General features: G+C 46.4%; 1 protein-coding gene across 3 annotated transcripts in view; it reads left to right on the top strand.

Annotated features, from left to right (window-relative positions):
* The window catches only part of garem (GRB2 associated, regulator of MAPK1), a 93,446-nt gene that overhangs the window by 41,871 nt on the left and 25,048 nt on the right, over positions 1-26,527 (top strand). The gene's annotated exons all lie outside the window — the stretch shown is intronic.

Genomic DNA, 26,527 nt, shown 5'->3' with positions numbered 1-26,527 from the left:
AGAAGACAAAATTTAGTCCCTGGAGTTATAAAAGTTAACAGTCCTGATGGCCTGTGGGAAGAAACTCCGTCTCATCCTCTCCGTTTTCACAGCGTGACAGTGGAGGCGTTTGCCTGACCGTAGCATCTGGAACAGTCCGTTGCTTGGGTGGCAGGGGTCCCTCATAATCTTGCTTGCTCTCGATCTGCACCTCCTGATGTATAGGTCCTGCAGGGGGGCTAGTGTAGTTCCCATGGTGCGTTCTGCCGAACGCACTACTCTCTGCAGGGCCATCCTGTCCTGGGCAGAGCTGTTCCCAAACCAGACTGTAATGTTGCCGGACAGGATGCTCTACAGCCCCAGAGTAGAAGCAATGAAGGATCCTCAGAGACACTCTGAATTTCCTCAGCTGTCTAAGGTGGTAAAGGCGCTGCTTTGCCTTACCCACCAGTGCGGCAATGTGCGTTGCCCATGTCAGATCCTCTTTGATGTGGACTCCCAAGTATTTAAAACTGCTCACCCTATCCACAGTAGACCCATTTATCTCCAGTGGCGTGTACGTCCTTGGATGTTGAGCCCTTCTAAAGTCCACAATCAGCTCCTTAGTTTTTGTGACATTCAAGAGGAGGTCATTATTAGGTGATGAATGAAGACAAACAAGAGGGGAAAAGAAAGCACTGTTGGAACTGAAAAGCAGAACACTACAGTTGTTGGGAAGCTGAAGTAATGACAAAGGCTGGAAATACCTAAAAGTTGGCCAGTGTTTGCGAAGAAAACATGAGTTACTGCTACAGGTTGGTGACCTTTCATCAGAACTGGGTAATCCTCATATATAAACTGGAAAGAGGGGTTGTCCAAAACTGTTTATTTATAGGCAGTCTTGAGAGCTGTAATATCCTTGCTTAGACAAAGAGATGATGCTTTTCAAGCTTGTGTTCGGCTTGCTTGGAATGGTTTGAGGCCAAAAGCTGCTTGAGTAAAATGAGAATTAATTACGGGAAGCCTGTAGCTCAGACTACGCCTGTGGATGCAACTGAGATGTGATGCAAGGCCATTGACCAGAATTGGTAACTTTGATTCATTATTCACAGATGTTGCTTGTCCTATTGTGGATTATTTCTAACATTAATTTGTATTATTTTGAAACAATTAAATCAGTGGGTGGTTTGGAACAACATGTTGGCTAAACAGAAGATACCAAGAACCACTTGAGTAAAGCTGCAGATGAGGAAGGGTCAGAATAACGATACCTGATCAAGGATGAATTGGTTAAAGTACCTTTTTTGATTGTGATTGATTCATTTGGATAAAAGAAGAATAGAGATCATTGGCCAGTTTCTTGAATTAATTTTAAATCATCCACAAAGAGTAACGGCAAATGTGTACCGAAGAAGTGCTTGAGATAGTTCTTTCATGAATGGCTTGGCTTAATGCCATGATTGGCATAAGATAATAATAAAGATCATTACTGTCTATAGCTGATGCCAAGACATCTCGCTATTTACCAGTTTACCAATTTGTGCAATGGCCTCTGTTGCAGATCATGTCTGTTTTGCATTAGTACACTGATGATTTCAGTAATTCTCATTAAGAAACAATAAAATTGCTCTATCCCATAACCTCTTGGGTATCCTATGACCTTTAGATAAATTAAAATCTTCTGCATTTATCTGCATCCTTAAACCTGTTTATTACCAACAATTTCCAGTTCTGAAGAGTGATCATGTAGCTGAAATATAGAAACATAGAAAATAGGTGCAGGAGTAGGCCATTCGGCCCTTCGAGCCTGCACCGCCATTCAATATGATCATGGCTGATCATCCAGCTCAGTAACCTGTACCTGCCTTCTCTCCATACCCCCTGATCCCTTTAGCCACAAGGGCCACATCTAACTCCCTCTTAAATATAGCCAATGAACTGGCCTCAACTACCTTCTGTGGCAGAGAATTCCACAGACTCACCACTCTCTGTGTGAAGAAATGTTTTCTCATCTCGGTCCTAAAAGACTTCCCCCTTATCCTTAAGCTGTGACCCCTGGTTCTGGACTTCCCCAACATCGAGAACAACTTCCCGCATCTAGCCTTTCCAACACCTTAAGAATTTTATATGTTTCTATAAGATTCCCCCCTCAGCTTCCTTTCTCTACGTCAGCTGCTTGACAAGCTGTGTATTCCCAGTAATTTATTTTTGGTTTTATTTCAAATCTTATTTTTGCGACATTGATGAATTATTCTGCAGTCATAATTAAGGGATGTTTAGGGTGGTGAATGGATTGCCAAACAAGCAGATGACTTCTCGGTTGACTTGTTTCGCAAATGTTGTTGCAGCTGCACTTTTCTGGGTACACGGTGAGCAATACCAAGAGAGTGTTTCTCATTCATTCTTAGTGCAGAAAATGATATCTGAATATCCCCTCTGGATTACACTGCTGAAATATTAAGCAGGCAAAATTATCTCCCAAAGTTCTGAGCTTGGGCATTTCCTTTCAAACAATGTGGTCTGTTGTGTAAGCTATTTTCTACCAATGCTGTTGATGCTGAGATGCATTCCCTAGGATTATAGGCTGATCTCTTCAGTAGGACTCAGTGAGGAATTTGAAAAGCTACTGGTAGAAGAAATGCTAACAAGTTGAAAGTGCTGAACATTGAGCATATTGAACATTTTTGGATACTGCTGCATTTTTGAGCAGGCACACTTTCCATTCCTTGATCACGTTAATTCTTGTGGTAGTTGTATGGGCAGTCTGAAACAAAAATAGAATATGCCAGAAACTTGCAAAAACAGGTGGCACCATGGAGAAGGAAATAGTTCATTGCCGTCAGAATATGTTTGGGTGCAGGCTAGCAGCAGCAGCGTGTTGATTTGGATGCGAGAGGAAAACTGATATTAATGTAGGTAATTACCTGGTAGGTGCTTTATGGATGTATTGGGGAGAAGGGCCTATTTATCTGTTGTACGACTTAATGAATCGATTGTTTTCACCAGCTGTAATAAATTACTTAATTTGACTAATTGATAATATCCATTGTACAAAACAAAACCATTTCCTGAAATAGTGCTAACATTTTTCATATTACTAATTCATCAATGAAATAAATCCATTGATCACTAATTCTCAAGACAATTCTTTAAAAAACAGAATTTTTCAGTCTTGCCCTTTTCAATTTAATGAAAAACATTTCTCATTTTACCCAGCCTCGTGCTGATTGTAATTATTTATTATTCCCATAGTTGCAGTAAATCTGCATTTAAATTTTAAAGTTTGGCATCATGCAACAGGCCCTTTGGCCAAACTCATCTATATTGACCAAGATGTTTCATCTAAGCGAGTCCCATTTACCTGATGTCACAGGAGTTTCAATAGACATCTCTCCGTCCAAGAGAACTCGCTGGCGTCTCCTTGTCAAAAAGATCTCAATCCATTTTAAGAGGTTGCCACCCATTCCTGAGGGAGGAGGGGGGGGGGGGGTGGTTAAAGGTACAGTTAGTACTGGAAACCCAATTTGAATGATTTTTTTCCCTTTTTTGGTGTAATCTGAGTAATTTCTACTCTGAAAGTTTGAAAGTTCTCTTACATATGGAGATTGGGAAGATTTGTTTTAAATGTTGGCAATGGTTAAACTGGAACTGATTTTAAATCGAAGACCATGTTATTTTCACTGGATATTTATATTTCTTAAAACAGTAAAATGGGATTGAATTAGCTGACGTTTGTGAAAGCACGTTATTTACAAGTCAGCTGGTCCATTTGGCCTGCTTTTTTTTTACAAAATTTGTTGCATTCATGATTTGATGTATAGTCATTAATATATGTTCTTGTAAATGTTAGACAAGTTTAGCATGTTCTGTGAATCATAGCACATCCTGAGAACACAATCCGCTGTATAAAGCAAAGTTTAGTATGGAATAGCTAAGTATGGTATGGTTTAGCTGCTTGTTAGTGTGGCTTCAATGTTTTCTTTAAATATTGGTCCTTAGACCTGATAAATAGAGAATGTAGCAGATGTAGAATTTCAATGGGTTTTTTGGTAATCCTCTACAAATGTAGAGGCACTTTAAGCTTTATTTCTTGTGCCTTCTGTGGATATGAACAGTGAGTGGCTTTATACCTCTGTACACTGGGTACTGTGTTGTATCTAATTCTAAATTCCTCTTTTTGTAATTCTAAATTCCTTTTTTGTTAATGTCTTGATTGGTAGCAAAAGATTAGTGTTCTCTCCACAGCATTTACTTCAGTTCATTCTTTCCGGTTCAAAGGATCAATTCAAATAAATCAAAAAATTCAATGTACTATATATAGTGTTCTAGATGGGCTTTTGTTTCAAAAAGTGTAACTGCTGCAGGGAAATCTTTCTTTCTTCCCATCCTCAACTGAGTAATTGTAGGTACGTTCCCTTTATTTGGAGGGTTGCTGTTACATTTATGAATGCTAAATAGATTTTGATCCATTTTTAACGATTGAACTTTTTCATTATAGAGAACCCTTGATTGGTCCATATTGGTTCTGCAGCATTCAATTATTTTTTTCAGATACAAATGTATTGATTTGGCATCTAGTTCACCTTCTGGTCACTTTCATCCCAAGTAGAGAAAATTTGATTCTCAATTAATATGTTTTAGTTAAATTTAATCAAAGGCCATAGTTGCTGCATGCTTGTGTTATTGAAGGTCTTGTGGATTGCCTCAGTATGTATAAGGAAAGAATAAAGCAGTTCTCCAACTAGATCAAATGGATACAAAATGCTGGAGTAAGTAGCCATCTGAAGTCGTGTCTCGACCTGAAACGTCGTCTATTCCTTTTCTCCACAGATGCTGCCTGATCCGCTGAGTTACTCCAGCTTTTTGTGTTTATCTGCGGTTCATACCAGCATCTACAGTTCCTTCCTACAAACGATCATATGGATTTTAGATTTGGTATCAAAAGAAACTAATTAATATAACCTCCCATTTGATCATGTGTGGCGATATATGCCTTTGGTTATATTGATCAGAGCAGGACGTAAATGGTGAAGAAAATGACAAAAAGCACTGGAAACTTCATTTCACCCTGATTCCTAGCTTGAAAGTTGTCAATTTCAATGTACCATTGTCTGTATGTTGCAGTGGAGTAGTAACATTCAGCAGATAGACACAAAAAGCTGGAGTAACTCAGCGGGACAGGCAGCACCTCTGGAGAGAAGTAATGGGTGACGTTTCGGGTTGAGACCCTTCGGCCCAAAACGTTGCTCATTCCTTTTCTCCAGAGATGCTGCCTGTCCCCCCGCTGAGTAACTCCAACCTTTTGTGTCGACCTTCGGTTTAAACCAGCATCTGCAGTTCTTCCGACAACATTCAGCAGGTCGGGTGGATTGGGAGGAGAATAACCATTCTGCTAAGAATCATGCGGAGAACATTTAGACAGGCATGGTCAAGTTTAGTATTGTCACCTGTACTGAGGTACAGTGCAAAACTTGTTTGTGTGCTATCCAGTTAATGAAAAGACTATACATGATTGCAATCAAGCCATCCACAGTGTACAGATAAAAGGTACAACATTAAGTGGAAGATAAAGACTGATTAAGGATAGTTCAAAGTCTCCAATGAGGTAGATGGGAGGTTGAGACCGCACTCTAGCTGCTAGGAGGACGGTTTAGCTGGGAAGAAGCTATCCCGGAATCTGGAGGTGTGCATTTTCAAACTTCCTTACCTCTTGCCTGATAGGAAAGGGGAGAAGAGGGAGTGACTGGGGTAAGACTGGTCCTTGATTATGCTGGTGGCCTTGCCGAGGCAGCGTGAAGTGTAGATGGAGTCAATAGAAGGGAAGGAGGTTGGTTTGTGTGGTGGTCTGGAATATGTTCACAACGCTCTGCAACTTCTTGTGGTCTTGATGGAGCTGTTCCCAAACCATGCTGTGATGTTCTTTTGTAGGTTGGTGAAGGGAGCCTCACTTGTTTCCTCCTTTCTCTAAATACTAATGCAAATACTAAAATGTCATTATGCAGCAGCAAATTTAATGGTCTGACGGAGGCTGTGAAAAGAAAAATCCTGAGTGTTCCCCACAATTGTACAATGGTTTTAACAATTATATTGTAACTGTTCAGCTTGTAGAAGGAAAGGATGATATTTAGAAAAAATAAATGGAATTTTGAATTGAATTGAGTGGTCATATTTTGGTGATTTAACAACTTCAGTTGTGTTAAATGTGCTATATTAATTTGATTCATTTGCATCTTATTTGTTTGTTGTGTCTCAGTTAATTTTTCATTTGATTGTAAAAATGTGAAGTGACGCTCATGCAACCATGTTTAGTACAGTTCACTGTAATTGTATTTTAAGTTGTGAAATCCTGGAAACAGAATGTAGGTTGTTCCTGGTCTTTCAGCTTTGGTACTACATCACAAAGTGCATCTATAAAGCTGTGCAATGAAAGGGTTCTCAACAACTTCTGATAGATTTTTTTTTTCCCTAGTCATGGAGTCATTTCCTGCCAGAGTCCTTTAATCTGTGCTAACTGTGCAGCTTTGTATGATAGTAGGTCTGGAAGGCTCTGCTGTGTTCCCTCATCTCAGCCATGTTACCAGTCATGAGACAAATAGGCTCTGTATAAGTGAGATAAAAAATAAAAATTACGTTCTACTTGTCACATACAATTTGGTGCAATTGCACGCACATGGATATCCAAGGAAGACCGGATAATTTGCTTCTGTGATGCATCCTGATTGTTGTCAGCACTGCCTTTTGCACAAACTTGACAACAAGAATGAAATGTGTGGGGCTGTTTCCCCCCATTTGTTAGTCACCATTTTGGAAGTATTTAATGTATAGAGTTTGATTTGCTATAGGCATATTGTGCAGCACCCAGTGTGAAACGTGGGTATTACAAATCTAAAGTTTCATAGAATCACTAGTGAAATAATAAGCACTTTACCAGTCAAAAATGGGGCACGTCTGGTAAGCAGTCAAGTTCACAATGTCATAAGTGTATTGCTGGATTGTTAATTTGATTTCAATTCCTGCTTGGAACTTTGATCTTTTCATTTGGCTCCTTCCACGTACTATTGTTGCTTTCAATTCAGTTCCAAAAGCAACAATTTTGACCTTTATAGTTTCTCAAAGGAACTGTCCTTTTATTTTTTTTCTATCCTGTACTTATGAACATATGGCCCATTAAGTCTGTGCTAGTATTTTCTATTTTCCCCACAGCCCCATGAATTACACAAACTATATGTGTAGTGAAAGGGGATTTCTTGTTTGTTTATTTTGTGCCTTGATCATAATTTAAGTGCTAGAAGCTATATACATCACCAGATAATGCACATTTTTGTTTTTTTTAGCTTTAAATATATATTACTTATACTCGGCATGCTTTAGGATAGCTAGAAGCTATATATATATATCGCCAGATAGTGCACATTTTGTTTTTTTTTGCTTTAAATATATATAACTTATACTGGCATGCTTTAGGATAAGTAATACCAGATATTCTGGAGCTAAGTATCATACTTATAAAGGAGGTATCATAAAATGCTGGAGTAACTCAGCAGGTCAGGCAACATCTCAGGAGAGAAGGAATGGGTGACGTTCAGTCTGAAGAAAGGTCTCGACCCGAAACGTCACCCATTCCTTCTCTCCTGAGATGCTGCCTGACCTGCTGAGTTACTCCAGCATTTTGTGATACATTCGATCTGTACCAGCATCTGCAGTTATTTTCCTATACCTATAAAGGTATCACAAAATGCTGGAGTAACTCAGCGGGCCAGCCAGCATCTCTGGAGAGAAGGAATGGGTGACGTTTCGGGTCGAGACCCTTCAGACCGATGTCGGGGGGGGGGCAGGTTGGAGAGAAGGAATGGATGATGTTTCGGGTTGAGACCCTTCTTCAGATAAGTTCTAAATTTGATTTCTGCTGCAGAGGAAAGGATGGTTGTGAAATACATAATGCAGCACCAAACACTTCAGCTAAGACTGGATTTTGAAGATACCCAGGGAGACAAAGTAATACAACGTGAGAAAAGCAACAAAAAAAAGTTTGTAATGGAGCAAAGAGGAAGTTATTTTAAGCAAACGGGAAATAAGTTTGGTTAAGATCTTTTCAAACATTTATTTTAGTTAATCTGATCACAGTGCAGATCAAAGAAAAGATAGGTACAATATGGTTTGTTGGCCAGATCAATGTTTAGCTGAATTTAGCAATTTTGCACATTGCATTTTTTTTAAAAATAGACGGTAGTGGATCCGTTGGGGCCAAATCTCTCCTGTGGGCGCGGCAACCCCCGTTGGGTGCAAACTTCTCCTGCAGGCCCGGCAACCCTCCCCCAACTGATCCAAAACTCTCCAGCAGCAGGAGAGCTCTCTTCACCCCCCTCCCCCCCATTGGCCGTCACTCCCATCACACGGATGCGGCGGCCATCTTACGTAAGTATTAAAGTTGAGAAAGTGATCGGCGGCCATCTTACGTAAGTATTAAAGTTTAAAAGGTAATTTTTAAGTCTCTCCTGTGTGCTTGGCACCAACAGGTTGGGTGCAAACCTCTCCTGCGGGCCCGGCAAACCTCCCCCAACTGATGATCCGTGGACCCGTTGCCGAGTGGGGAATGTCCCCCGGGACCGTGGGCAGGCGAGGGGGGACAGGGAAGGGGAGAGGGAGCCACTCACCTCGGCCCCGTGCGGCCAGCGCTGCAGCCAGAGCGAGCCGTGGGCCCGAAACCTCTCCTGCGGTGATGGTCATCTTATTGGACCCTCTGCCGCCGCGCTGCACCACGGGAGGAAGGTCAGACGCGGGGCACGCCAGGACGGGCGTCGGTCCTCCCGCTGGTGGGGACGGAGCACATATTAAGTTAATTGTTTTTAAAAAATAACAAAACGATTTATTGAGACCGTGGGGGAATGGGGAGTAGGGTGGGCCTAAAATTGTTGCACTATCGTGTACCGGTTTGGCTGTCTTTCCAGAACAAATGTAAGCACAAACCAACATACACGATGAGAGTTTTAGTAATATAATATATATAGATTATTTAAATGTTAGGCTGTTTGAATGTATTCATACAAGTTTTCTTTGAAAAAGATTGCCAGAGGCACAAAAAGGTATTTATAATTTTAATAGACTTTGAAATTAGTTTGCTAGCATGTCATATCATATCATCATATCATATATATACAGCCGGAAACAGGCCTTTTCGGCCCACCAAGTCCGTGCCGCCCAGCGATCCCCGTACATTAACACTATCCTACACCCACCAGGGACAATTTTTACATTTACCCAGCCAATTAACCTACATACCTGTACGTCTTTGGAGTGTGGGAGGAAACCGAAGATCTCGGAGAAAACCCACGCAGGTCACGGGGAGAACGTACAAACTCCTTACAGTGCAGCACCCGTAGTCAGGATCGAACCCGAGTCTCCGGCGCTGCATTCGCTGTAAAGCAGCAACTCTACCGCTGCGCTACCGTGCCGCCCCTGTCCCTCATTTTCATTTCTCATATTAGTCAACCCGTAAACAGGAAGATTTTCTATTTTTTTCAAAAATCTATTGTTTTTGCTCTTTGTTTTTAAAGCCAAGTATTGAACAGGATAACACAGTGGTGGTTATTTTGTTCAAATGATGCTGAAAGTGTAGGTAGGGTATATAATTCAACGGCAAAATACAAAGTGCTGGAGGAAACCAGTGGGTAAGGCAGCATCTGACATTTTAGAGCCCTTCTTCAGACAGACCAATTTGAAGAAATGTCATCAACCTGAAATATTAATTCTGTTTCTCTCTCCAGAATGCTGTCATACATGCTACGTATGTTTAGAAATTTCAATTCTTCGAATGTCCAAATTCTGCAGCATTTTGCCGCTGTGATTACTTGCTGTTTATATTGTGTGATGTCTTGAGAGGTCGGGAGCTTTTCTCTTGAAGGTTGGGAGGTGTGGGTGCCGGAAATGAAGACAGAAAAGTTCTTGTTTTCAAACTTAAATTCCATATATTTAGTCTTTTCCAAAAACAGGTAAACTTAATTGTTTGCAGACAGGTACACAAAACCAAAACAGGTAGTTAAATCAAAACTGTAGCTTGCTGCCTTCTTACAAAATATAACTCAAACACTGCTTCTCCCTTCATCTGCTCCAGTCGTTGTCTCTCTTTTTAAATGCACTGCTTCCCTTCCCTTTTAGCTCTCTCACTGAGGCAATCAGCTCATCTGGTTCAGCTGGGCAGCAATCAGTGTCAGCAACAATCAGTGTCAGCAACAATCAGTGTCAGCAGCAATCAGTGTCAGCAGCAATCAGTGTCAGCGGGGCAGGCAGTCCTGCTGACTATGGGTTTTGTAGTCTTTTGCTGGCAGCCATAATGGTTTGTAGTCCTTGTTGCATCCACCGGGAGAAAATGTATCTCCCCTCTGACTCTACCTCTCATGATATCACAATTGCTATAGTACAAGCTTAAATTGCTTAACAAATTGTATCTAGAGCACCCATGAAAATAAAACTTATTTTCTTAACAGCCTGTGTATATTAAGTTACAATGCAAAAGAAAATCGTCACGATCTCGCTCACTCACCGAAGCATAAAGCAATAAACCAACAAAATCATCGTAGTTTTATACAAATTAACCATAAATACACCTAGTTAATAGTTTTGAGAACAGTATTTTCTTACCTCGAAGAAGCAAAACTGGAAAATACAGATGAAACGCAAGTCTGTATATACACAGCAGCTCAGCCGGCGAGAATGTTTAGCACGAGTGACCTCTGACCTGGGCATGCGCAGTCGAGATACCGAACTTGCGTATTGTAATATTTGTTTGACATTGAGGCTGAGAACAGGTAGGAACAGATGAGGTCTTTTAACTTTTCTTTTAAGTCATGGTGTACGCCTGAAGGCAGTTAGAGCAATGGTATGGTCTTCCTGCAGGATGTTGGATATCAGGTAATCTAGTACCCTTGTTGAATACATCTGTGGGAAACGAGTCCAGTTGCAGCTCCTGACAGACTTCATGAAGGAGCTGGAGCTGGATGCACTCAGGATCATCCGGGGTGTTGTGGGCATCATAGATAGGAGTTTTGGTGAGATGATCACACTGAAAGTGCAGGCAGAAAGTAGCTGGGTGACCACCAGGTAAATTGAGGAGGTGGAGAGTGCAGGAATCCCCTGTGCCATTGCTATTGAAGCATGTATACCATTTTGGATACTGTTGATGGGACTGACTGTTCAAGTCCGTGGTACCTGGACTGGCTCTGAGGCACAGCGGGAAAATCAAGCGGGGCTATGATAACAGGAGACTTGATAGTTAGGAGGATAGACAGGAGATTCTCTGCCACAGACTGGACTGACTGGGATGGTGTGTTGACTCTCTAGTGCCAGGGTAGTGGAGCAGCTGCAGAATATTCTCAAAAGAAGGGTTAGAAGCCAGAGGTCATTGTGCATATTGGCACAAATGACATAGGGATGAGGTCCTTGCAAGTAAATATAGTGGGTTAGTCAGAAGATTAATAAGCAGGACTTTGAGGGTAGTAATCTCTGGATTACTCCCAGCATCATGTGCTAGTGAGGGTAGGAGTAGGAGGATAGGATAGGTGAATATGTGGCTCAAGAATTGGTACAGGGATTCAGATTTCTGGATCATTGGGATTTCTTTTGGGCAGAGGTGACCTGTAATGAAAGACTGATTGCACCTGAACTGGAGGAGACCGGTTGTAAGGGGTTTCTGCGCCGAGCTTTCGCCCGACCTAAGGTCCCCGTGCCTTGCTCTGATCCCTTGACCAGGCCGTGCACACTGGTTCCCCGTGAGTAGTTCGACCCACTCACCCCTTACGGTTCTAGACACTGGGCTTAGATGCAGGAGCTCTTATAGTGCAGAAAAAATTCAACCAGACCAGATTTTAAAACCAGGGTTTAAATGAAAAGGGCTTTTATTCAGCACTTGGGACTATTGTCCATGAATACTTATTATACAGTTCGATAAGACATATCTATAATACACATACCGAATACATGAATATCTTTTATTTATTAATCACAAAACGCACAGTTCACAAGACATATACCCGAATACCCTTTTCGCTGAAAACTTAAAAAGCACACAGTTCCACGAGACATATATCCGAATACCTTCTTCGCTGAATCCTTGAAACACACACAGTTACACAAAACGTATACACGAATACCCTTTTACTTATGAATTCTTAAACACAGTTCTGCAAGACACATACACGACTGTCAGATGGGGAACGCACGACGCATCGCAACCTTGACCAAACCCTATTTTAATACACACCCAACGTTTATTCACAACCACCCTCCTCTCTACACTAAACTATGTCCAGGATATGTAGGATTTGAAGTGCATGCTCACCATGGGGTTATTACTGGGGTTACTGGCTGTTCGGTTTTGCAGTATTTCTTTTCGAGTTGCGTGCCTGTTCCTCTCTCTTGCATCCGTTCTTCTTTCCGACTTTCTTCTTGACTTCAGACTTCGAACCCGGTTTTCTCTGCGCTTCTTGCCTCCTGTCCGTCTTAACTTTTTCACCCAAAGTAGTGGCCAGTTATACTGTTTCTGACCCGTCCTATCTCCCGCCAGATCTTGGAATCCTTTTGTTCAAAAGATATGTATGAGGTTTTATCTTCTGATCTGCCTTATGTTCCGGGATACCGGGGATGGCCAGACGGTGTAAATTGGGATTTCATTGTGAGGTGATGGGTGTTAACTGGTTTCCCATCACCTACCAGGTAGTTTTCTATGGGCTATGTGCCCTCTCACTGAGATGAACTATTTAGGTCGGTTTGGGGCATTGTGAGTATGCTGATGTCAGCGCCCCAGTGTCTGGACTCCGACCTGGTTTCGTAGGTTTTTGCATGGCCAATACCCATCCTTTGTTCTGGCCATGGCTTTGCAGAAAACCTCGAGACTGGGATGTAAGGTTTTTACCTTTTTGTGGCTGGTCACGAGGTCCTGCGGCCATTTTAGGACCCACAGATTGTGACATCCTTTGTTAATCTGACCGCAGCCTTTCTCCGCTATCAGCCCCAGTCTCCCGTTTAAAATGTCCAAACTGCAGCTCTTTGGTATTGCGTTGCTTTTCAATGAGGGAAAACTTCTCAAATCTTACAGTCCCTCCTGTTGATTTGCATAACCCCAGCTTATTGAATCAATTAAATAAAGTGGTTGAGCAATGTTTTCCCGATTCTCCATATCCAGACCCCTGAGGTTTTAACTAAACTAGTGTTTCATTGCGAACGTACAGTCCCCATCTCTTAGGCTGATCTTTACTGCCCGTGTCCCGGGCAAAACTATATTACATGTACATTTTCATATCGGACATATACACCTACACCTTGTCCCAGGCCGATGCCTCCGCCATCCTCCTACTGGTGTCAGCTGCAATGTAGGACATGAAAACAATACAACAGTAAAACGATACATTTTTTTTTTTACATTCCTTCACAAATTCGAATACAAAAACCTAGTTTATACAAATTTTTAAAAGGGGACAATATAAATCACAGTCTACTCGGTGCGGAGGGGGGGGCACGTCCTCCTAGCAGCTTGCGGCTGGGTCCTGCTCGCCCACCCGCACGTAACGGTCTTTCCATTCCCCTTGATGTACTCGGTTATTGAGGTGCTGCCCTCTTTTACATTTTACGCATATCAAATATAAGACTATACCCGCTTGTATCACAACTAATGCGTGTGACGCTATCCTAACCCAAGACGGGACCTCGATATTGGTGAACAGGTCCCACCATGGTGGGATCACGATGTCCAATATTTCGGACCCTATCTCTACGGTCTTTTGCTCCAGGGTGTAAAAATGTCTTTGCGACACGGCGACTGCCTTTAACAGGGTTGTGAGATGTTCGGGAAGAGGGGGAATGGCGTACCCGAAATGCGCTACAAATCGCTGCAGGTCAGTGAAGTTTTCCTGTACAGTGAGGTGAACCGTGGAGGGTTCAGGAATGGGGACAATTCGCTGCTGTGCCACTTGAACCTCTGCCCTGGGTTTAAAACAGAAGCTGCTGTCTCTTACCGGACACGAACCGTGCTGTCCGTGTCGATAGTACTGCGCTGCCGTGGTAACACAATAGGTACCACCCCCTATGTATGCCACCTGTGGGGGCACATGGCTCTCTGCCATTGCCTCCATGGTACAATTCATAGGCTTCGCGCCAGCAGTCCTGAACCCGCATTGCTGTTCTGAAAAAGCATTCAAGTGCTGAGGACACAATATGATATGTGCTCCCCGGCTCCGACACCCCGAGAGGTCAGTGCCCGTCATCGACTGCTCCCAGCGGATGACGTGCGATGGGACCGCTGCATAGCGAATATGGGCTCCCCCCTGAATGACTCCAATGTTCTCCACCCTGTACACTGGTGCGGGCCTTGTCGTCTTGCCCAACACTGGCATCCGCACCACTATTCCCATGACTGTGTGGTTTGACTGGCCACAATCTACGGGAACAGGGTATGCCTCCGATGCTAACCTGAGCTGGCACGGGGTGAGCGCGTTCTGAAAGGGTAGCAGCGCCTGTAGGTGCTTGTTACTGATCCAGGACGGGACCAATCCTCCCTTTAGGTCCTCGAGGTTGCTGCGGCCCTCGCCCAGCAACCATGCCCCGTACAGTATACACACCTCATTTTGCGCTGCCTGATCGGACGCGTTCCGATCTTCCCTGATCAGTGCGTTCACCGTGCCGGCATGCCTTTCCAGCTCGGCAATTATCTCGCGCAGGTGTAGTGTCATTGCCTGGTCCTCATGTAGCTCGGACCCCACGACCTTGTTCTCATCTGTGAGGATGTCTTTTAACTGCGCCTTTAACCTGTTAATCTGGGTCTGCAGCTCCACGGTATCTAGAGCGTTGACCACAGATGTCCCGGTGTTAAAGCCTGTAAATACATCATTTACTACACCCCTCCTATGCCTCCCCGTCTGACTCCAGTCCTCCGGCTCTTGGCTATACAAGCTCTCCTTGTCCACACTGGCAAGGTCGAACTCGTAAAATTGCCGGAACATGTTGGCTAGTAGCACCTGGTACAGTTTTTCAGTTTCCCTGGGGCACCACCCCGGCAACCGCACCTCGGTGAGGTTTAAGATCACCGAGGCTACCGCGTAGTGCACCCCCTGGTACAATACCTGGTCAGTCGGTATCAGTACCAGGCCATTCCCGGGCCCCTTAGTGGTTTGTGGGCAATCACCCTCCTGTGCTACTGCCAGTGGAACTGTGGGAGGTGTCATGCGTGGTCTGGTGATGAGTTCAGTGGCGTTTACCGGGATCGGGGAAAGGGGGATCCCACAAGCCCGCGAGCTAACTTCCCACCTCATCCCCTTACCGTCATCCTGCCACTGTCTCTGGAAAAATATGCTGTTGCCCGTGGGGCAACGATACCTTGAACCCCACATACACATATAAATCCCCTCATCCGGTTCCCACCATTTGTCCCAACACACACTCAACTGTTCTGTAGTCCCAGAAATAGTTCTGTGAGTGTTGTTGTTGAGTCTCTCCCACTCAACAGTGGAGTTGGCCATTGTCCTGCTCGTTTTCCTCAGCCACCACCGCCTGCTCGCGGGGACCTTCCCCGTGCATACCAGGCAGATCCTTTTGCCAACGGTGGCGCTGATCTTTTGGGCGATGATCTTGATCCTCGGGCACAATAATGAAGCGTCCCGATAAGCAAAACCTGGGGCGCTGGAATACTCTGAAGAGTTCGATCCCAGCCACCCCGGCCACCGGCCTTCATGGAAGTAAACTGCGGTCTCCTCCGCTTCTCTCCTTCCAGTCCCATCGGTCGTGATGGGAGCCGTGTCCCCGGAGCAGCCGTAGACGATGATGTCCTTGGTGTGGCCCCGATAGGTCCACCCACATCCGATCGCCGTGGCAAAGATCCACCACACGAGTGCCTCCTTCCACTCCAGAAAACAGATAAAGGAGAATGGTATAGCCAGCCTCTTGGGGAGCGCTTGGCTTTGTTAAACGCCTCTGCGGGCGGGTCTCTTGACCCCCAGCCTGCACCCCACACCCACACATCCTGGACGCATCATCTTTATTTAAACGCTAACTATCCCCACAAAACTTATCTAAAATAGCTTATCCTTATCTATATTACCTAAAATACCTTAAATAGCTTATCCTTATCTAAAATACCTATCCTTATTTATATTATCTAAAATATAATACAGTGCCGCCTTCCCCGGGCGGCTCCGCTAATCCCTGTCAGGGCTGCAGCGGTTCGTCTCCTGCGGCTGCACCACGCTGTCTCCCACCTTTGATGCTCCGCAGCCTGTCGCTGCCTGGCGGGGGCTACACCTCCGCTGAAACGTAAGCTCCCTCCTCCCTACTTGGCTCCCTTCCCTCGGGGCGTGATCGACCTCTGGCCAAAACTTTCTAAGTTGGGGTTTCCTGCTGGATCTACGGAGGATCACCTTAGGCACTGCCCCCTGGACAGCCTGGCTGAGGACCGGTTCCTGCCGTGCCGCAGCTCGGGTACCCCCCGCAGCTGCCGACCCTGGCCCTTCCTCATCCAGCTCTGCCCCCTTGGTGCTGGGTATACCCGCGGCATCCGGCCTCACTCTACCTGTACCTACAGGTGGTGAGCCTTCGCTCGCTACCCCCGCCTTCCTGGTGCATGAGTCGGGGACGTTACTGTCGTCCCCCTCCGACTCCTCTTCCTCTGTAATGGGATCCAGCCCCTGGTCGAGCTGATCAGGCTCTTCCTCACCTGAATCCCACCCAAAACGGGAGACCCTCCATTCCTGGAGAATGTCCTCCCCCCTCACGCAGGCAGCCTTACCTGTCTGCGTGGCCTGCCTCATTCTTGGCTCGGAGTCCCCACTCACAGGGCTGGCCCCTGTGGTTGACCCCTGTGCCCCTGGTCTGTACAATTTACATTGGTTGACATGGAACCACTTACTCCGCCGGGGCATCTTCACGGCGTAAACCATGGGGCTGGCTTTATCTACAATGCTGTAGGGCCCCGTGTAGAGTGGTTCGAAACTACCTACCCTAGCGTAGTTCCGAACCATCACTAGTTCTCCTACCTCCCACTCCTGCAGCTTGCGTGGCTCCAGCAACAGCTTGTTGCCCAGGTGCTGCCTACCCATGTTCCCAGCCGCCTGCCCGTGGACCTGTTTTAGATGCTCGAAGAGGTTCTGGACAAACCTGTCCCTCTTAACCTCTTCGAGCTGACCCTCCGTGAGCACTGGGGCCAGAACATGAGTGGGAGTGCGCATAACCCTGCCAGTCATCAGCTCGTACGGGGAATACCCCGTGCTCTTAGACTGGCTGGCCCTGATCCCCATGAGGACTAGAGGCAGGACCTCCGCCCATTTTTGGGGCGAGCCCGTAGCCTCCTTCCTCAGCCTTTCCTTCAGGGTCCTGTTCATACGCTCCACAATCCCTGATGACTGGGGATTGTGGGCTACGTGCCACTTCCCCTCAATGCCCAGGAGCATGAGGGTGTTCTGCATTACCTGCCCTGTGAAATGACTCCCTTGGTCGGACTCCACAAAACGAGGGAGCCCCCACCGTGAGAACACCTCCCGGACCAGGATCTTGGCAGTACCCAATGCCGTAGCTGCCTTGCAGGGGAAAGCCTCCACCCACTTAGTGAACACGTCAACGAGGACGAGGCAGTACTTATAACCTCCTTGGGTGGTGGGCAAGGGCCCGATGTAGTCGATCTGGATCGACTGCCATGGTCCCTCCACCCTCCTGACGTGTCCCATGGGCACTTTCCTTTTCTGGGGGTCTGGGTTATTGGCAGCACAGACGAGGCAGCTGGCACAGAACTCACGGACCTCGTCCCTAAGCCCCGGCCACCATCCCGCCTGCTCTACCCGCTGCCAAGTAACCTCCGGTCCGGGGTGCCCTGCCCCTGGACCCTCATGTGCCAGCTGGAGGAACTCCCTCCTGTGCTGCTGTGGCACAACCCACTGTTCGGCATGGAAGAGCATGCCTTCTTTTACAGAGAGGGTCTCCTTACCGTAGAGACCCTCTACCTGCTTGCCCTCGCTAACTGCTCTGAGGACGGCTTTTAAAACAGGATCCTGAGTTTGGACGGTCCTCAGGTCCAGAGGTAATGTGACCTTTGGGGTCCCGACGTTACCCTCCTTACCCTGGATCACTGCTATCTGCCTGTGCCCATAGGGGTCCCAAAAAATGCCACTGCGGGCGCCCTCCTTGGCCAGGACGTCCGCCTGCTTGTTGCCCTCCCACCGGGGCTCTGTAGCGGAATGAGCCTTCACCTTATGGATGTAAACCTCCCTTTTCTCCCCTACTGCTGCTAAAATCTGCTCTAGCAGGGGTTTGACAGTTAAAGGCCTCCCGTCTGAGGAAGTGTATCCGCGACGGGACCAGATGGCCAGGTACTCTGTACACGAATTGCATGTGAACATACTGTCCGAGCAGATCGTGTACGGGGTTGGGAACCTCTCTGGGTGGGTAATTACGTACGCCACCGCGGACAGCTCAGCCTGCTGCGCGCTCATGAGACTGGGGAGCTTAATTGCCAAGGCAATGCCTGCCTTGGGGTCATAAACTCCACATCCCGTGAGTCGTTCGCCAGCTGACACCGTGCTGGAGCCGTCCACATAGATCTCCCGGCCTGTGGGATGGATCCCAGCCCGTAAACCTATGTCGACGTCCCAGACCCCCTCCACGGAACACCGATGGGCCGTTCCGGGATATATTAAATTTGCCGCGAGCTTGGGCTCGCACAGACCTTCAATTCTCAGATTCATCTGTGACAGGAGGAGGGTCCAGCGCGCGATGCGGGCGCTGCTGACAGTCCCATCCTTGATCCTTCCATCCAGAAGCATCTGGGTGGGTGTGTGATGGGTGAGGAGAGTGATTGGAGAGGTACCTGTGAAGATTAAAGCCCTCTTCACAGCCCAATGCGTGGCTAAAAGGTGCCTCTCGCAATTGGAGAAACTCCTCTCCACATCGGTGAGCACCCTGGAGGAGTACATCACTGGTCGCAGCCTACCGTGCCGTTCCTGCAGCAGCACGGCACTCAGGCTGTCCCCACTGGCTGCCACTTCCAGAGAAAACCCTTTCTCCCCATCTACGGCTCCTAAGGCTGGTGCGGTTTGCAGATCTCCTTTTAACTTCTCGAACGCGGCCTGGCAACCCTCATCCCAAGCCCACTCCACTCCCTTGTGTAGGAGTCGGAGTAGCGGGGCTGCGGTGGCCGCGTAGTCCTCGATGAAGTCTCTGCAATACCCGGTTAGTCCCAGGAAAGACCTCACACCCGTTACTGTATAGGGAATCGGCAACTCCTGCACTGACTCCCTCCTTGCCTGATCTATGGCTCTTTCCCCGGCACGGATGGTCAGACCCAAGAATTTTACTTCTGGCAGACCGATCCGTGCCTTTTTCGGATTTATTTTAAAACCCTTCCTAGCCATCAGCTCCAACAACTCGGTCAGCAGTGGACCGTGCTCCTCCTTTGTGTCTGTGAACAAAAGGAGGTCATCCACATACTGCACGACCTGGTGGCGCTGGCTAAACTCTCTCAGGCTATCCGCCATACACTGATGAAAAATGCTGGGGCTGTTGTGGAAACCCTGTGGCAAGCAGTTCCAGGTATACTGTTGCCCTTTAAAAGTAAAGGCAAACTTGTACTGGTCCTCCCGCCGCAGCGGAATGGACCAAAACCCATTGGAAATATCCAGCACCGTGAACGTGGTCGCGGATGCTGGGATACTTCCGATGAGGTCGGCAACTGCTGCCACCGTGGGTGCGCAGGCGGGGATGTTACTGTTGAGGACCCGGTAGTCCACCGTAGCCCTCCATGAGTTATCCGGTTTCCTAACCGGCCACAATGGAGAGTTTACGTGTGTGGCTATTGGCCTTAGTACGCCCTGCTGCACCAGTGAAGATATGGCTATCTCCAGATCGGGTTCTGCCTCCTTGGGGAAATTGTACTGCTTCTGGGGTCTGATCATGGGGTCCCCGTCTATGCTGACCTCGAACCCCACTACCCTACCACAATCGTGTTTGTGGGTCGCAAACGCGTTCAGGTTGCTTCCCACACACTCTTGTAATTCGGCCGGGACCTCTGCCACCATGCGCTCGAGATCGTAACCCTCGGGCGGCTTCATGGTGCACAGAGTCCCTTTCCCCTCCTTTCCCCTAATCACTATTATCTCCCCTTTACCGCCCTTGTCCACCCAAAGGCAGTGGTTCCGTAAGTCCATGAGGATCCCATGGCTTACTAGAAAATCGGAACCAATGATTCCCTTTCCACCCCCTTCTGTCCACTTCATTAGGATACACTCCCATGTGGTGCGGAGTGTCCCCAAATGAACGGACAGCGGGATGGAACGCGCGCCAGCCTGTTCCTTCCCTGTGAACCCCGCCAGTGCGAAAGGGACCCCTGTGGACAGGGGAGAGTCAAAGGGTTCCTCTGTGTGGACCACGGTGCATGAAGCCCCCGTGTCCAACAGATAATTGCCCCTTTGCTTCTCCACTACCATCTCCACAAGCGGCCTCTTCCACGCATCGTAGCGGAGAGGACACAGATAGGCGGGCTGTGCGGGCTGATGTCATTGGGGAATCTCCAGTGTCCCTCCCGTACCCTGGGAGCCGGTAGCGACTGCCACCTTCCCCTGTGCTGTCATGAGGGACCGCATCACCTCGATCATTGTCTCGATGATCTCGGGCTTAACTGGGACATCGGCTCGCTGGGTGGTGCCAACCCTATCCCCCTTAATGTGGACCCTGCAATCCTTTCGCCAGTGCCCCACCTTACCGCACTTAAAACACTTGGACTGTGCGGTAGGGTTACCCTCCTGTCGCCACCCCTTTTGGGCCGGTGCAGTAGCCTCCGCTACGTGCACCTTCCCTTTTACTAACCGGGTGGTCGTACTCCGGGTATTCCTATACCCAACCGTGAGACGGTCCAAAACCGCCTCCTCCGTGCTATTTGTGGGATCAAACCAGGCTTTCGCCTGTTCCCTGACGGCCGCCAGGCTGTTTGATACCAAACATCGGAGCCACTGGGCTCTCCCATTCCCGGCCAGGTCATCCCGCGCGGGGACGTGCGGGCAACTACTCTGATATACCGTCCATAGACGCGCCGCAAAAACTCTTGGGGGTTCTCCCTCCATCTGGAGGGTCTTCCCTAATCGGGCAAAAGGATCCTCATCCCCCACCCCCAAGACTTCCAGGACCTCGTCCCGCAGGAGATCGTAGGTCCTGGTCCCTCTTTTACTCTCATCTGAGAGGCATTGGAGGATCGAGCTGTCTAGGGAGAACAGCAACAATTTTGCCCGTTCTCCCTCGTCGCAACCGTTGATTGCGGCGGTTTGCTCGATCTCCCTGAAATGTATTGAGGGGTCCCCTGATCCGGACAATTTTGTAACATGCCCGATCATGGCTCTTAAATGCTGGGAGTTGTGGGGCACCACGATCTCGCTCTGAATGGGTCCTGTGTCCCCATTGTCCAGGGGGGGTCCCCGTCTGGTTTCCAGGACCGGGCACATGGGTGCCGGTGCCGAGTATTCTACCGGGAGCTCCTCTCTCTCTCTCTCCCCTACACTACCCCTTTCCCAGTATGCCTCGTAGCTAGGGGGATCGCGGAGTTTGGGGGCTGAAACCACCATGGTCTTTCTAAGGATCGGAACCGGGACCTTCACACCCGCTAGTGACTGGCCCGCTGAGGGGTTCATTAAACAAACCAGCCCGCTTGCTTTATTTAAAGCACTCCGCAGACCCTCTATCTCCTGCAGGCATGCCCCGTGGTCAGCCCCTTCCGACCTGTCCTCTAAAATCATTTTGTAGGCTGCCCTAACCCCCTTGAGGTTTTCTTCCTGGGTCTCCAGCTGGTGGCTCAGGGAAGCGCACTGCTCCCGGAGCCTGCCCTCACTGAGCATAGCCTCAGTAGCCTGACATTCCATGAGTTCTACCCTAGCTTCGTGGCGGTTGGTCACGACCCGGCGCTCTTTGTTTAAAGAGTCCAGAGCCTCAATCAGCTGGTTCCCACCCGCAGCCTTCTCCTCTACCTCCTCCTGAAGGTCCCTGATCTGGGCTGCCTGTGCCACAACCACACGGTCCAAAAGCTGGACCTGCTTTTTATAGCAGGTCAGCCAGACCGCCTTCTCTACAGATTTCTTATGGGCTGTACTGGCCGTCCACCGGATTGCTGCATCCAGTGGGCGCTTGTTATCTAGTAACGCACACATCCATTGTTTGGTGATATTCACCTTACTAAAAACATAGTCCGCAATGCGCTCATCCATTATGTCCCTAGGTTTAAAATCCTTTTCTGGTACACTATCATCCTGCTGCCAGTGTCCCTTCGTGGTCGCCATTATCTGTAAGGGGTTTCTGCGCCGAGCTTTCGCCCGACCTAAGGTCCCCGTGCCTTGCTCTGATCCCTTGACCAGGCCGTGCACACTGGTTCCCCGTGAGTAGTTCGACCCACTCACCCCTTACGGTTCTAGACACTGGGCTTAGATGCAGGAGCTCTTATAGTGCAGAAAAAATTCAACCAGACCAGATTTTAAAACCAGGGTTTAAATGAAAAGGGCTTTTATTCAGCACTTGGGACTATTGTCCATGAATACTTATTATACAGTTCGATAAGACATATCTATAATACACATACCGAATACATGAATATCTTTTATTTATTAATCACAAAACGCACAGTTCACAAGACATATACCCGAATACCCTTTTCGCTGAAAACTTAAAAAGCACACAGTTCCACGAGACATATATCCGAATACCTTCTTCGCTGAATCCTTGAAACACACACAGTTACACAAAACGTATACACGAATACCCTTTTACTTATGAATTCTTAAACACAGTTCTGCAAGACACATACACGACTGTCAGATGGGGAACGCACGACGCATCGCAACCTTGACCAAACCCTATTTTAATACACACCCAACGTTTATTCACAACCACCCTCCTCTCTACACTAAACTATGTCCAGGATATGTAGGATTTGAAGTGCATGCTCACCATGGGGTTATTACTGGGGTTACTGGCTGTTCGGTTTTGCAGTATTTCTTTTCGAGTTGCGTGCCTGTTCCTCTCTCTTGCATCCGTTCTTCTTTCCGACTTTCTTCTTGACTTCAGACTTCGAACCCGGTTTTCTCTGCGCTTCTTGCCTCCTGTCCGTCTTAACTTTTTCACCCAAAGTAGTGGCCAGTTATACTGTTTCTGACCCGTCCTATCTCCCGCCAGATCTTGGAATCCTTTTGTTCAAAAGATATGTATGAGGTTTTATCTTCTGATCTGCCTTATGTTCCGGGATACCGGGGATGGCCAGACGGTGTAAATTGGGATTTCATTGTGAGGTGATGGGTGTTAACTGGTTTCCCATCACCTACCAGGTAGTTTTCTATGGGCTATGTGCCCTCTCACTGAGATGAACTATTTAGGTCGGTTTGGGGCATTGTGAGTATGCTGATGTCAGCGCCCCAGTGTCTGGACTCCGACCTGGTTTCGTAGGTTTTTGCATGGCCAATACCCATCCTTTGTTCTGGCCATGGCTTTGCAGAAAACCTCGAGACTGGGATGTAAGGTTTTTACCTTTTTGTGGCTGGTCACGAGGTCCTGCGGCCATTTTAGGACCCACAGATTGTGACATCCTTTGTTAATCTGACCGCAGCCTTTCTCCGCTATCAGCCCCAGTCTCCCGTTTAAAATGTCCAAACTGCAGCTCTTTGGTATTGCGTTGCTTTTCAATGAGGGAAAACTTCTCAAATCTTACACGGTGTCTTAACAGCTGGTTTGCTAGCATTGCTGGGGAGGGTTTAAACTAAATAGGCAGTCTAAAGGAAAGTCCTAACTCAAAATATCGTCTCTCCACAGATCTGGCTGACCAGCTGAGTTCCTCCAACACTTTGCTTTTTGAACCAGGGAGACTTTATGGGTGGAGCTGCAAAATAAGAAGGGAATAATCACCTTGATGGGATTATACTTGTTGGCCTGTAAATAGCCAATGTGGAGGGAGAAAGTGAGAGTTGCAAAAATAATAGGGGATTTTAACTTTCTGAATATAGACTGGACCTGCTATTATGCTAAGGGCATCCATAGGCTGCAATTTGTTGAGTGTGTTCAGGAATGTTTTCTCCATAATGTAAAATGGTAAATGGAAAGAATGACACAAAGTGTTAAAGTGACTCAGCGGGTCAGTCAACATGGATAGGTGACATTTTGGGTCGGGACCCTTCTTCAGACTGAGGAGTCACCTATCCATGTTCTCCAGAGATGCTGCCTGACTTGTTCAGTTATTCCAGCACTTTGTGTCTTTTTTGGTAAACTAGCATCTGCAATTCCTTGTTTCTACATGTTAAATGGAGTCCAATTCAAACAAATACGAAGTATTACATCTGAGATGTCAAATAAGGAAATGGATTTCACAGTGAACAGTAGTCCCGTGAAAGAAGGAAATATGCCATTAAGTTGGAAAGAATGCAGAAATGTTTTTATGAAGATATTGCCAGGACTCCGTGGACTGGTATAAGAATAGATTGGGTAGGTTGAGACTTTATTCCTTGGAATGTAGGAGATTGATGGGTGATCTTATTGGGCTGAATAAAATCATGAAAGGCATGGATAGTGTGAATGTACAGAGTAAATCTCCCAGAGTTGGGGAATTAAGATCTACAGGACATAAGTTTAAAGTAAGCGGGGAACAATTTGACAAGGATCGGTTACAGCTTTTTGCATTGTGGGTGGAAAATAAATGTAACAGGCTGCCAGAGGAAACAATTGAGATAGGTTTGATAATAACGTTTAAAATGCATTTCGAAGCTACGTGAATAGGAAAGGTTTAGAGGCATATATGGGCCAAAGGATGATAAATGGGACTAGTGTACGTGGGCATCCTGGTCAACATGGACGTGTTGGGCTAAAGGGCCCATTACCATGCGGTATGGTGAAAAAATGGCAAACTTTGGCTCAGCTTATTGAAAAACATTTTTTGGATTCTACTGAACTTTACTGTGGGCCTACAGCTGACAATTGTTTAAATTCTAATTTGAATACCCTTGATTAAAAACCTAAAGGGAGGCATGGTGTCTCCAATATTAACGTGTGGTTCTCGGAAACTACCCTGTTTCATAAGCTGTTGATTTGTGTAAGAGTCAGCTGATGGCTGTGTGCTTGAGGGAGGGAGAATGAGACTTTTTGGTAGATGGGATCAAATCAGTTTTGGGTTTCTTAAACAACTGGGTAGTAAATATATACAGGATTTCAATGTCATGTAATGATTTTTGTAAGTTCTCGGGGGTGTGTAGTTCTCAGGAATAATCATTTTGGAATCATATTGTTGAACTTTGAAAAATTGCAACTGAATGTCTGGAATATAATGATTTCTAAACACCTTTACACTTTGTATGGTGGCCTTAATAAAACTTGGAAACAATCACACGGGTCCCGAAAATGATTGAGGCACCACTGTGTTCATAGTGTCATTTTGCTTTTCTTTGCTGCTTGCATTCACAGGGACATTGCTTTGATTTTGAAAAATAGTATTTTGAGGTTGTCCAGCAGACAATTTTGCCAAGCCTGTTGTCTAATGAAGCGTATTCTGATACAGGCAATAGATTGCTATTTTCCATCTTCAAGTTTCATCAGTTGCCACAAAAATCTACATCTTTGATTATCACTCTAATTATTCTGATTTAGACCTGTGATTTTTTTTTAACATTCCGTTCATGCCATCTGTGAGACCCTTGCATTCTTTTTTTCTGTGGAACTGCTTCAGTCTTGCTGAAGCTGATCCACTTTTGGAATCATTGCTATTTTTATTTGCTACTTCTAGTTTTAACAATTCCAATGCGTTCTCAAATGACTGTCTTCATTCTACTACTTAGAAATATTTAAAGTTAACCAATTCTGCACCTGCCCTCACTAGTGCCGAATATGTTTCGACCATCAGCCCTATTCCCTGATCTAAACTGGCTTCCAGTGAAAACCGACTTTTAAAGTTGTCATTTCCTTTTCAAATAATTCCGTTGTTTCATGCCCCTTTCCTTAACAAAGATACTTGCACCCCTTAAATTCTAGGCTCTTGTTTATACCCTATGTTAAGTGTCCTGCCATTAGCTGCTAGGCCTCCAGCAGCTAAGGCGCACTACAGTCTGGAATTTCTTTTCAAAATTCTCCTTTTTTTAAACACCTTTGTAATCGTTTGCAAACCTAATGCTCAGTCAAAGAGATAATCTGCTAATAGCTCCCACTGTGGCTTGGCATTAATTTAATATTCAATAATCTGCCATGTGGCATCTGGTGGCAGTTCTGCTACGTTCTAGGGGAATCAAGGGTTATGGGGAGAAGGCAGGCATGGGTTATTGATTGTGGATGATCTGCCATGATCACAATGAATGGCGGTGCTGGCTCGTAGGGCCGAATGGCCTCCTCCTGCACCTTTTTTCTACGTTTAAAGGCACTGTCCAAGTGATAATGTTGAGTTGAGTTTATATTGCATTAAAAAATCATTGACTCTGAACATTCCTGTTCTTGCAAACCCTTATCTCTAAGGACAGCATTTTCATTTTTTTGTGCTCAACTGGGCTATTTAAAATTTTGAATGCCCAATAGTTAATGTTCAGGCACTGTTGATGAA

This window comes from Rhinoraja longicauda, chromosome 4 (genome assembly GCF_053455715.1).
Source record: "Rhinoraja longicauda isolate Sanriku21f chromosome 4, sRhiLon1.1, whole genome shotgun sequence".
Taxonomy (NCBI): domain Eukaryota; kingdom Metazoa; phylum Chordata; class Chondrichthyes; order Rajiformes; family Arhynchobatidae; genus Rhinoraja; species Rhinoraja longicauda.
This window is presented reverse-complemented; position numbering and strand designations above follow the sequence as displayed.